This window comes from Capsicum annuum, chromosome 11 (genome assembly GCF_002878395.1).
Source record: "Capsicum annuum cultivar UCD-10X-F1 chromosome 11, UCD10Xv1.1, whole genome shotgun sequence".
In the NCBI taxonomy this organism is placed as follows: domain Eukaryota; kingdom Viridiplantae; phylum Streptophyta; class Magnoliopsida; order Solanales; family Solanaceae; genus Capsicum; species Capsicum annuum.
Window position 1 is genome coordinate 124,987,121 of NC_061121.1, and position 12,425 is coordinate 124,999,545.

The following is a 12,425-nucleotide window of genomic DNA, read 5'->3' on the forward strand; positions in this document are numbered from 1 at the left end:
ATATGTAATAAGGATAAACTAGAGCAATCACCTTAACTCAATTTTTTGCAACTTATCCTTTTAATTTGAACTCCTCAAGAACTTCAACTTTCCTTCACACTTTAAACCAAACAAGAAAGAGTTCTCCTAAGAAAAAAGGAAAGTGAGTAGGTAGCTGGTTTTATATTTTGATCTAGACTTATAATTAAGCATGGATATCATGTTTTCCTAATCTTCCATGGGAGAATTAATCTAAACCTTAAGTGTTTTCACTTACATTGGCTTGCAAAGGTTGGGGTTTCTTCAAGAACCCTAAAAGGATATATAGGGCTGACCCTTGTTATTTTATATAAAGTAGAGAGAATTTGTGAAATATAATCCTTTTTATGATTTAGGAATAAAGAAAAATGACCAGCAACTTGGCTTTACAAATGCCCTATTTTGGCTATCTACTTAGCAACATTTTGGACCTCAAATTGGTCAAAGGGGTACAAGTAGGTGATTCACCTACTTAAGGAGATCAAGATTCTCAAAAGGTTAAAGTAGGTGTTGCACCTTCTTGCTTGATTCATTATTGGGATTAATTAAATTGGGCATTGGCAGATTTAAGTATTGGGCCTTTTCTCTATTTGCTCCACTTTTTACTTAATTTGGTCCTAAATAAGTATACTAATATTGGCCCAAATCTGATCCATGGACTTGGTCCATTAACTTGGTTAATGTAACTCAAATAGGTGACTGACATACTATCTTTAGTTCAATCTAACTTACAACTTTTATATACTTGGTCACTTTAAACTTACTCCATTTTTAGTTCTTAATCCTTTTAATCTAACTTACAACTTTTATATACTTGGTCACTTTAAACTTTAGATTAAAATACCTGCTTACGATTCCAAGATAAATAGTTCTATCGATGTTAACTTGGTCGCGTCACATTAAAACGTACAGGCAACATCCAGAACTCCATCTACACCATCAATACTCGCATAACAAATCTCATCTGTTACCTATACCATAAGGCTATACCAAGTTCCATATAAATAGAACAAGTATATGCAAAATGCGAGGTGTTACATCCTCCCCCCTTAGTAACATTTGTCCTCGAATATTAGCATAATTTTCCAACCAAAATAAGTTCAAGCCTAAGTATAATATTCGTGTTATCACATAGTACTTATATATTATACTTACTTATTATTACTCTAATTCAATATCTTAAAATTTCTCATCATATGCGAATAAATGGGGTTACTTGGATTTCATCGCTTCTTCAGATTCCCATGTGATCTCTTCTACTTGATGGTTTCTCTAAAGTAATTTTATAGAAGCTATTTCTTTATTCCTTAACTTCTTAACTTGTCGATCCAAAATTGCAATAGGTATTTATTCATAGGTGAGATCTTATGTAATTTGTACATCTTTAGTAGGAATAATATGAGATGGATCTCCGATGCACTTTTGAAGCATTGAGACGTAGAACACTGGAAGGACTGTTGAAAGCTCTTGGGTAGCTCTAACTCATATACGACTTGGACAAACCTTCAAATAATTTTATATGAGCCTATATAATCTGGACACAGTTTCTCTTTTTTAACAAATCTCATTACCCCTTTCATTGGTGACACCTTTAAGAATACCCAATCACTTATACAAAACTCTAGCTCCCTTCTTCTAATATCTGCATATGACTTGTGTCAACTTTGGGATGTTTCTAAATGCTGTTGGATCACTTTAACCTTTTCCATAGATTGGTGAACAAGATCTGGCCCAAACAAGGCAGTTTTTCCCATATCAAACCATCTAATTGGTGATCTACACTTTCTTCCATACAAAGCTTCTTATGGTGCCTTTTTGATACTTGAATAATAGCTATTGTTGTCGAACTCGATGAGAGGTAGATGATCATCCCAACTACTTTTAAAGTATAATACACAAGCTCGTTGTATATCTTTAAGTATTTGAATGGTACGTTCTACCTGTTCATTTGTTTGAGGGTAAAAAGTTGTACTTAAATTCACTTGTGTTTCCAAATTTCTCTGGAAAGACTTCTAAAAATTTGTAGTAAATTGAGCTCCCCTATCTGATATAATAGAGATCAGTACACCGTGTAGCTGAACTATTTCTTTAATATACAATTTTGCATACTCTTCAACTGTGTAATTTGTCTTAACTAGCAAAAAATATGATGATTTTATAAGCCTATCACTATTACTCATATGGAATCAAACTTTTGAGATGTACAAGGAAAACTCATGACAAAATCCATATTGATCATGTCCCACTTCTAGATGAGAAGATCTAATTATTGCATATAACCCCAAGGCTTTTGGTGATCTAATTTAACTCTTTGATAATTTGGACACTCTATTAAAAATTCTGCAATGTTCTTCTTTATGTCACCCCACCAATACACTCCTTTTAAATCATGGTAAATTTTAGTTGACCCCAGATGGATAGAATACCTTGAATGATGTGCTTCTGTCATAATACACTTTCTTAGCCCGTCTACATTAGGCACGCATAATTTATTTTAGCACCGAAGTACTCCCTCCACATTGTACATTCTCCTAAAGTTGTAATAGAATGGGATCTTCATATTGCTTCTCTTTCACATCGGTTACTGATGAAGATTCTGCTGCATTATGCATAATAAGCCCCTCATCTAGAGTTTCAAGAAGGCAAACCCCCAACTTTTCTAGTTGGAGTAGATCCTTAGTCATCCCTTGTCATTCTATAGACAGCCTATAAGTGCCCACCATGGCCTTACGACTTAACGCAACAGCTATCATATTTTCTTTCCCCGAATGATACAAGATATCAACATCATAGTCTTTTTAATAGTTTAAGCCACCTTCGATGCCTCAAATTTAGGCCCTTCTAGCTAAAGATATATTGCAAACTCTTATAGTCAGTATATATTTCAACATGAATCCTATACAAGTACTGGCACCATATCTTTAAAGCAAATATAACTGCTGCTAGCTCAAGATCATGTGTAGGATAATTTTTCTCATGTGGCTGCAATTCTCTCGAGGCATATGCTATTACCTTACCATGATACATCAACACACATACTAATCCAATTATTGAAGCATCATAATACACTACATACTCTTCTGTTCCTTCTGGAAGTACCAATATGGGTGTAGAAGTCAACTTTTTGTTCAAATCTTGGAAACTCTTTTCACATGCGTCATTCCATTGAAACTTGGATGCTTTGTGTGTTAGATTTGTTAAAGGTAAAGAAATTAAAGAAAATCCTTCAACTAACCTTCTATAATAACCTGCCAACCCAAGGAAACTATGAATCTCTATAGGCATTTAGGTCTTGGCCAATTCTTCATAGCTTATATCTTTTGAGTATCAACCTTTATTCCTATATTAGATACAATATGACCCAAGAATTCCACAAATTTTGACCAAAACTCACATTTTGAGAACTTTGCATATATCTCATGATCACAAAGAATCTGTAACACCTATCATAAATAACTGGAATGGTCCTCTTTTAATCTTGAATAAACTAGAATATCATCTATAAAAACTATCATGAACATATCTAAGAATAGCTTGAACACCCTATTCATCAAATCCATAAAAGTTGTGGGTGCATTAGTTAGCCCAAAGGACATAACTAGAAACTCGTAATGATTGTATCATGTTTGAAGAGCTATATTGGGTATATCCTTCTCTTTGAACCATACTTGGTGGTAACTTGACCTCAAATCAATCTTTGAGAAACATTTGGTGCCTTGTAACTGATCAAATAAGTCAGGAATTCTCGAAAAGGGATATTTGTTCTTAATATTCACCTTATTTAGTTGTCGATAGTCAATACACATTATCAATGAGCTATCTTTCTTATGCACAAATAACACTGGTGCGCCCCAAGGAGACATACCAGGCCTTATGAATCTTTTTTCTAGAAAGTTCTTTTAATTGCTCTTTTAACTCCAGTAATTTTATCGGGGCCACTATACGAAGAAATTAAGATCTACCGAGAACCTGGAATCATATCAATACCAAAATCTACTTCTAGTTCTTGAGGCAAACCTGGAAGATCTTCAGGAAATACATAGGGAAATTTATTTACCACTAGAATAGTTTGAAGAGTTGGTGTATCCACATCTGTATTCTTCACTCTAACTAGATGATATATGTAACCTTTGGAAATCATCCTATTTTCCTTAAAATAACAAATAAATTTATCTCTTGGTGCACCAATATTATCCCTCCATTTAAGGACTTTCTCTCTTGGAAAATGGAAATACACCCTCTTAGTTAGGCAATCTACTATGGCATAACAAGAAGCCAACCAATTCATACCTATTATAACATCAAAATCTACCACTTCTAACTCAACAAGGTCAACCATTGCATCACGATCACAAATAGTTATTATACAATTTTGATACACTCTCCTTGCTATAATAGATTCACCAACAGACGTAGACATTTTAAATGACTTAACTAGTAATTTTGGTGTTCTTTTGAACTTTTTGGAAACCAATGGAGTGGCATATAATAATGTAGAACCCAGATCAATTAATACAAATACATCATGTGAAAATGTGGACAATGTACCTGTAACCACATTCAGAGAAGCCTCTAAATTTTGTCGATCTGCTAGAGCATATGTATGATTCTGAACTCTACTAGAGCTAGCTACTCCTTTAGCACCTCTACCATGACCTATAGGTTATACACCCCTACTTGAAGAATGCATTGATGATGATGATGAAACGGCTGATCCAATAAGTTACGTTAAACTACCCATGCCCCATTGTGGGCGTTCTCTCATCATATGCCCCAACGTACCACACCAAAAAAAGCATTTGTCCTAAAATAAAATGCACCTAAATAATGATTTTAACATTGTTTACATAGCTGCCATAGATATATTAATTGGCTCATACACCTTGAGCTTGTCCAGCAACTATACAGGTCAAAATTGCACCACATTCCTTAGAATTTTCTCAGTAGCATTAATAGGTGATTCTAGAGATGCTTTTCTTCCTCTTAGCTCTTCTGGAGATGGAGGAGTAAAATATGTTTGTGATACAAACTCAACTTGAGCCTTACTTTGATTAGCTTTTCTAGGTGGTGACTTGCTGGTCCCTTATTTGGCAGCCATATCTACTCACTTATGTGTATTCTTACTCCTTCTTATAACCAAAATCTTTACTATAATGAGAAAAAAATATATTCAATGGTTAAATATGACTTTACCTATGACTTGGGCTCTATTGTATGATCTAAGATGTGAAGAAAAAGAGACAACCCCTAAATGTCCCGTAGCCTCCTATTTATAGATGTGGTGCACAACACATCCATAAATTTTTTTTTACGTAGACACGACTTTGTAGACTTCCTAGGACAACCTTCTCTAATACTACTTTTGTCACACCTTAAATCCTATAGAGGTGGATAAGAACCTATAGTTATAAAGGCTTGGGAGCACCAATCTATGACATTGTACATCTGATACATGTAAATATAATAACCAAGGGTTTTTCCAATTATAGTACAATCCATTGATGAGAACAATCACGTGGATAGGCATAAAATTATATATACAAGACTTAGTTATTGGGGCCACAATATCTAAGTCACAAGACACTACCATGCATAATTTTACATAGGTCTACAAAGACTCTAAAAGATACAGAGACACTTAGTAAAGGTCGGGTGATGAGTGGTGAATTTATCTCTCATTTACAATTATCATTCATACACACTACTATGAATTGAAGACATAAATAAGACAATATTATAATTAAATACACTAATTTTCATATTTTCCAGGTATACATATGATGAGATAGAAAGAAGTGGAATTAAGCTGAAAAAAAACAAAGAGGAGAAGAAACTTGCACAGCTTAAGGACCATGTACAGAATGAGGCTCAGTTACCGTGATTGGGGTCTGAGGGCTGCGATCGCAGAAAGTCAAGAAGGTCATCAACTGCGATCACATGGATCTACCCGTAGTTGCGGTAGCCACGATTACAATAAATTTAGAGCAATCACAGCAGCATAGGATTAATCCTAGGGGAAGTTTTGTAATTTTCAGTAGCTGACCCCAATCCCTTAAAAGCCTAAAACCCTTTCCCATTTTGGGCATTCTATAGACTAGCAATATTTTGAATTTAAAGTTGAAACACTAAATTGGGCAAGAATAGTAATTTGATTTGGATATTTTGAATTTAGTAATTTCTTGAAGAATTAATGCTTTGTACAACCCTTATGGTATATTTTTCTTTCCTTTTATCATGAGTTGCTAAATTTCATTGTCTTGGGATTATGTTGAACTAAGGTGCAATTAGTTGTGGGTTGTGATGTATTTGTGTATATGCTAGTTGGTTAATGATGGGTTCTAATATTGTATAATTAAATTGGTTAGGATTTGTGGGTGAAAGCCCTAAATACTCAAAAAGGGTTTATGGGTGAAAACCCCAAACTCTTGAAAGTTTAAACCATCATTGAAAGAGAGGTTTGGGTGAACTTTTGGAACCCACATCATCCTTGAAAGAGGGATATGGGAACCAAGACAATAGTAGATAATTAACGGGTTTAGTTTGCTAATTCTTAATATCTTAGAAATAAGAGTGATTATGAAGTTGACTATATCTTGGGTATTTTCCTAGAAATATGGATACCCAATTGAGGTAATAGGAGAATATAATTAACACACTTGTTAGGTATCCAAAAGGTTTAATAAGTGAAATTCTTGAGATTTTGTTGATAAGCTAGCCTCAAGGATCCTAGACCTAGCCTACCATATTGTTAACAACTAGCATGTACACCAAATCTATACATACCCATACCTAATTTGCCCATAGATAGACACAATCCCAAGATTCTCTCTATATCAAAGTTAAATTACAATTGTTGTGTAATTTATGGAATTGAGTTACTATTGACACACACTTTCCCAAAACTAAAACTCCCAATTTTAAATCATGGTTTTTACTTTATTTGCACTTTGGGTGTTTTCTTAGTAAGTGTTAAGACCCATAAGACTAGAATTCTAATTTTCACTCCTTGTGGATTTAACCTCAATAAAAGTTGAGATATTGATAATGACTATCCTCTACCAAATTGCACGGTATAGATGAGAATTATCAAAATAGTGTCATTGCCAAGGAGTGAAATTTAGTTTTCACTTGTGCGGTATTGATTCCTAATTAGGACATACCCGTAGTGGTTTATATTTATTTTGGTTGTTGCTTTTATTTCCTTCTAAATGATCTCTGTAGCATAAACAAAACTATGAGTGATAGTGCTAGTCAAGCCAGGTCTTTCGATGGCCCTCTTGATGATGAGGAGAAACTCAATGACATTGGTCGATCAAGTGTTGTCCGTATCCTACCTACTCATGGGAAAAGTGTCTTTCATATCACAAGCGTAATGTTGAATATGCTACAAATAAAGGGACTTTTGGGGGGACAAGCCTATGAGGACCCTAATTTGCATTTGAAAAACTTCATCGAAGTGTGTGCGCCCTTTGATATTGCATACATAACCTAAGAGTCCATCCGGCTTTGTCTCTTCCAATTTTCTCTAATGTGAGAGGCAGTATTATGACTTCAATCTCTTCTGATTGGGTCTATCACTTAATGGGATGAACTCACTGCAGTCTTCCATGATCGGTATTTCCCTCCAACCAAAATGCTCCAATTGCATGATAAGATCACAAACTTTAGAAAATTTAATGGAGAACCCTTGTATGAGGTATGTGAGAGGTTAAATAATAAACTCATGCAATTTCCCAACCACGAGGTCTGGAGAAGATGCTTCTCCAAATCTTCTACCGGGCTATTACTCTGCTTAACAAATCCGTGGGAGACAATGCGGCATGGGGCTCTCTTGTTAAGTTAACTTATCATACGACTTCAAATTTGCTTGAGGAAGTTACCTAGCGAAATCGGGGATGACATGCCTGGGATGCTGAATTGCCAAAAGGGTCTCTACTACCTCTGTGGTTGAAAAGGAACAAATAAAAAAGTATGAGGAAAGAGAGAAAAATGTGACAAAAATGATGACACAATTAGATATTTTGACGAAACATGTGATGGGTGCACCCACAAAGGCGGTAAATTCCATAGCGTCCAAGGCCTATGATGAAGAAGAGGCCAAGAAGCTTGATGAGGAGATTCGGTATTTGGAAAATTATTCGGGGGGTTCCCACCCCGCCTATCAAAGGCAAGGTAGGAATCAAGGTTGCACAGACCATGAATGTAACCTGATTGGAGGGATAGAAATCATCTTTATAACCAGTATGTGCCCCCTCATGATTGGGAAAAGAACAAAGGTGGTAGCATTCCGACCTCGACAAATATAAAATCAAAGATTTCTTGGCAAGGATTTTGATGAGAGTGGAAGGATCAGACAAAATGGTTTGCAAAATAAAAAGAGATTTTTTTGCAACTTAATCAAATATGGTGTCCCACTCCACCTCTATTAAATAATTAGAGACTCAAATTTGACAAATTTCCACCCAATTAAATGTTAGGGAAAAGGGTAGTCTTCCTAGTGACACTATTGTAAACCCAAAGAATAAAGCTCAAGTTTTAGCAATAGTAACTAGGCGTGGGAAAACCCTTGTTTATTGCTTGAAAGAAGATTCGGGTGAAAAGATGCCTAAGGTTAAGTCAAAAGAAGTGCCACCACGATCTCAAGAAAGAAAAAATGAAAAAGAATCGGTTGAAGTTAATGAAGAGATGGCGGAAAATAAGAAACCAAAAAGTGATGTGATGCCTACAATATATGTCCCTACCATGTTTCCTCAAAGGCTTCAAAGAAAAGATGAGGGTGATAAACTCAAGAAATTTATGGCCAAGCTTAGAACCTCTCTATTAATATCCGATTGCTTGAAGGGATCCAAGAGATCCTGGGATATGTAACTTCATGAAGAAGTTGATGTCAAAAAATAAGCTCATCGAAGGTGACATGATCGAAGTCACCCATGGTTGTAGTGCTATTATGATTAGCAAAATTTTGGAAAAGAAAGAAGACCCCAGATCTTTTACCATCCTTTGTACCATTAGAATGCATATGTTTGTGAAAGCTCTATACGACCTCGGTACGAGTATAAACCTCATGCCTTTTGTCATTTACAAAAAGGTCGGATTGGACAACCTAACTCAAATATCTATGAGACTTTTATTGGCTATTCAGTCTATCAAGAGACCGATTAGGATTTTGTTTGATGTTCTAGTCAAAGTGGATAAATTTATACTTTCGGTGGACTTCGTGGTTTTAAATTATGAAATGGAACAAGAGGTTTCCATCATTCTTGGTTGACTTTTCTTAGCCACTAGAAGAGCCATTGCTGACTTAGAGTTGGGTGAAATGAGATTCAGAGTTCATGATGACGAGGTCTCTTTTTGAGTATGCAAAACAAAGAAACAACCCGTGGAACTTCAAGTGATATCAATGATTGATGTTGAAATTTAAGAAGTGAATGATGGGGCCCTTGATGACCCAACTTGTGAAATAAGGAAGACGTCGTGCCACGACATAAACTATGGCGCTACGTGGGAGGAAACCCACAAATGCCATGAGAGTGGCTCGTATCCTTTATTTTTATTTTTGTAGAGTAGATTTTAGTTTTGTCAATTGAGCACCCCATCCATTTATGGCGCTATAGAGTGTATTGGATGATCTTGAGAATGGGAAAGTGTAAAATTTTTGCATGCTGAGCTGAACAGGGGAAAATCTATCCAAATGTGAAATAAACTAAACAGGGGAATATAGGGGAGCAGAAATACGACCAGTTACTACGATCGTTGGACATTGGCCGTGATTGTGGTCACTCACATGTCTGCAATCATAAAACACTAACCACAATCATGGCCATATCATTCATATAACAATTCAAACCCCTCTTTTCTCCCAACATTCCTTTCTTAACTTTTCTCTCTAATTGGACCCAGTTCTCTCCAAATCGTGAGCATTCCAAAAACATCCTTGCATCCCTCTTGCATCACTTATCTTGTGGTTCCTCGAATCTATTCCTTGATTGTGGAAAATAAGCCATATGATGCATGTTATAGAGAAGGCCTGAAATTATGTTTTTCATGCTTAAATGCTTCATAAATTGTACTTGTATGGTATTTAGCTGCTAGAATATGGTGTGCACATAAGTGGGAAAGTATTGAGCACCCAAATTATGTATGAAATTGAGAAAAATAAAGAGTTCACACCAAGTACTCGATAGGTTTCCCGTATGAGTATTCACTAATGGTTTTTACATTCTAGGGGCATAATCGAGTACCTAGTGGTATTGTTCAATGCTTTTAGTGTAAATCCTTATTAAAAACATCCTTTAGGCTTCAAATTTGACTTTTTGGACATTAAAAAATTGGGTTGAAACTGGTCTCAAAAACCGCGATCATGGTTATCGAGACCGCAATCGTGACTCTATGGCTTGTGATCACGATAATTGAGGTTGATTTTCTACTCGTGCCAAAAATTCTGCACTTTTAATTTTTGTCTAAACACCACCAAGTAACCATCCAATGATCTTTAGTGGACAACATAACATAGTTTGTACAATAATATGTCAATGATTGATTTTGTTGTGTTGTCTCTTGTTTTTTAGGAGAATCTCATGGAGAAATATGACCACATCTGATTAATGGCACTCGAGTGCCACATTCACTACTATGGTGATCTTTTGAGGACAAAGCTGCTCCTAGAGAGAGGAATATACTTGGAGAATATACCAGAAAAGCTTTTGGCATTTCATGACGGGCTTGTGGCCACAGTGTGAAATTGTTTCATCCTGGATCCTTGCAAGTCTAATGAGCGATGGGTCTGTGAATTCTATGCTACCTTAGCATAGTATCTTTCTCGGATCCATCCTATATGGCTATCAAGATTCAGGGGAAAGTAGTGGACTTTTGGGCGGAGCAAATCAACACTATCTATCGGATCCCAAATGCAGACATGCGTGAGTTTGAAGAAAAAAAGTGTGTACCAGGAAGTTGGTTGGAAGAAAGAATGTGCCTCGGGAAAGAAGTTTCATGGGCGGCAACTAAGAGTAACATCTATATTAATGACTTCACTGTCGAGGATCGAATTTGGTTGAACATTATATGTAGTCGATTCTCCCTTGTACCTACATGATAAAAGTCCTAAATTTGCAGGCTCAGATGGTTGCTTGTATTTTAGACAGCATTCCTTGGTTGTTGGTCAGCTCATGGTTTCTAAAATGGAATTCTTCAAGAACCAAGGTGGGATGCATCTCTTCTTTTCCTCTTTGATTACTGAGCTTTGAAGGAGAGCTGGGGTTGATGAATACTCTGGAGATACTTGGGTGCGCCCTATCCTTTGAAAATTTGAGGAGAGGGTGCACCGAGAAAAAATAATAAAAGAAAGATCAATTTGGAAAGTCAACATGTGAGGGGCCTGAGTATTGTAGGCCATCCACCATTGGAATTGTTAAGGATATTAGAGTTGATATTGCGGCCATTAGGGAGCTTGTGTCAGGTCTACCCTAGGGACCGGAGAGCCCTCCACTACTCGTCATTCATATATGTCCTGATCTGATTATGAGGAGTATTAGGAAGACCAAAAAAACTAGAGAGATACCATTGTTAGGCTTGAGAGAGCATATTCATCCTTGGCAGATTCATATTATAATTGTCAAATTGCACATGAGAAGATGGTGAAAGGAGAGAAGAAGAGAAATAAATTTTGTAGCAAGATTGAAAGAGGGTGAAGGGCCTATGGAAGGTCCTGAAACCTCGTGATATAGTCTATTTCTCCTGAGTGAGGAGTGAAAATAAGGCACTAGCCGAGTATTTCGGTCTTAAGGATGTCGATGGTGATATAGAGTCAATAGACGAGAGTAGTTCTCGATGCGATTTCAGGGAGCACCTTTATCTCTTTTTATGCTTTATGATTTATGCAGTAAGGACATTGCTAGCTACTTAGTTGGGGGTTCTTGTCTCCACTTTATTTGATTTGGGCCTATATTATTGATACTTCTAGATGTTTTTATGTTCTTTTGGACGATTTTTATTTTTATTTGGGTTGTAATATTCGGGCACTCTTATGGTTCCCACATTTGCATGGATTAGTCATTTTGTTTTGTTGTTAGATTTTTGCGTTATCTTTATTTTATTTGTAATGATATTCGACGAGCATTTCCATATGGTATATTGAGTGATGACATTCTTAAGGGAAAAATGTCATGAGTGGGTTTTGAACTGTGGATACAAAAGAAGTCTGAGTACCCGTAGCATTGAGGTCATAAATATAAGGAAAATTTGAGTATCTATGGCATTTTAGGATTTGGGATCACACTTGTACCTATGGAAAAGTTGAAGTAGCCATATGGTTTACCCATGTAAAAGCCAAAATATGAGACGAAGGCTTATATGGGTACCATAGTTAGCAAATTGTGTGTGGTCCAAATGCAAAACAAACATCCCCC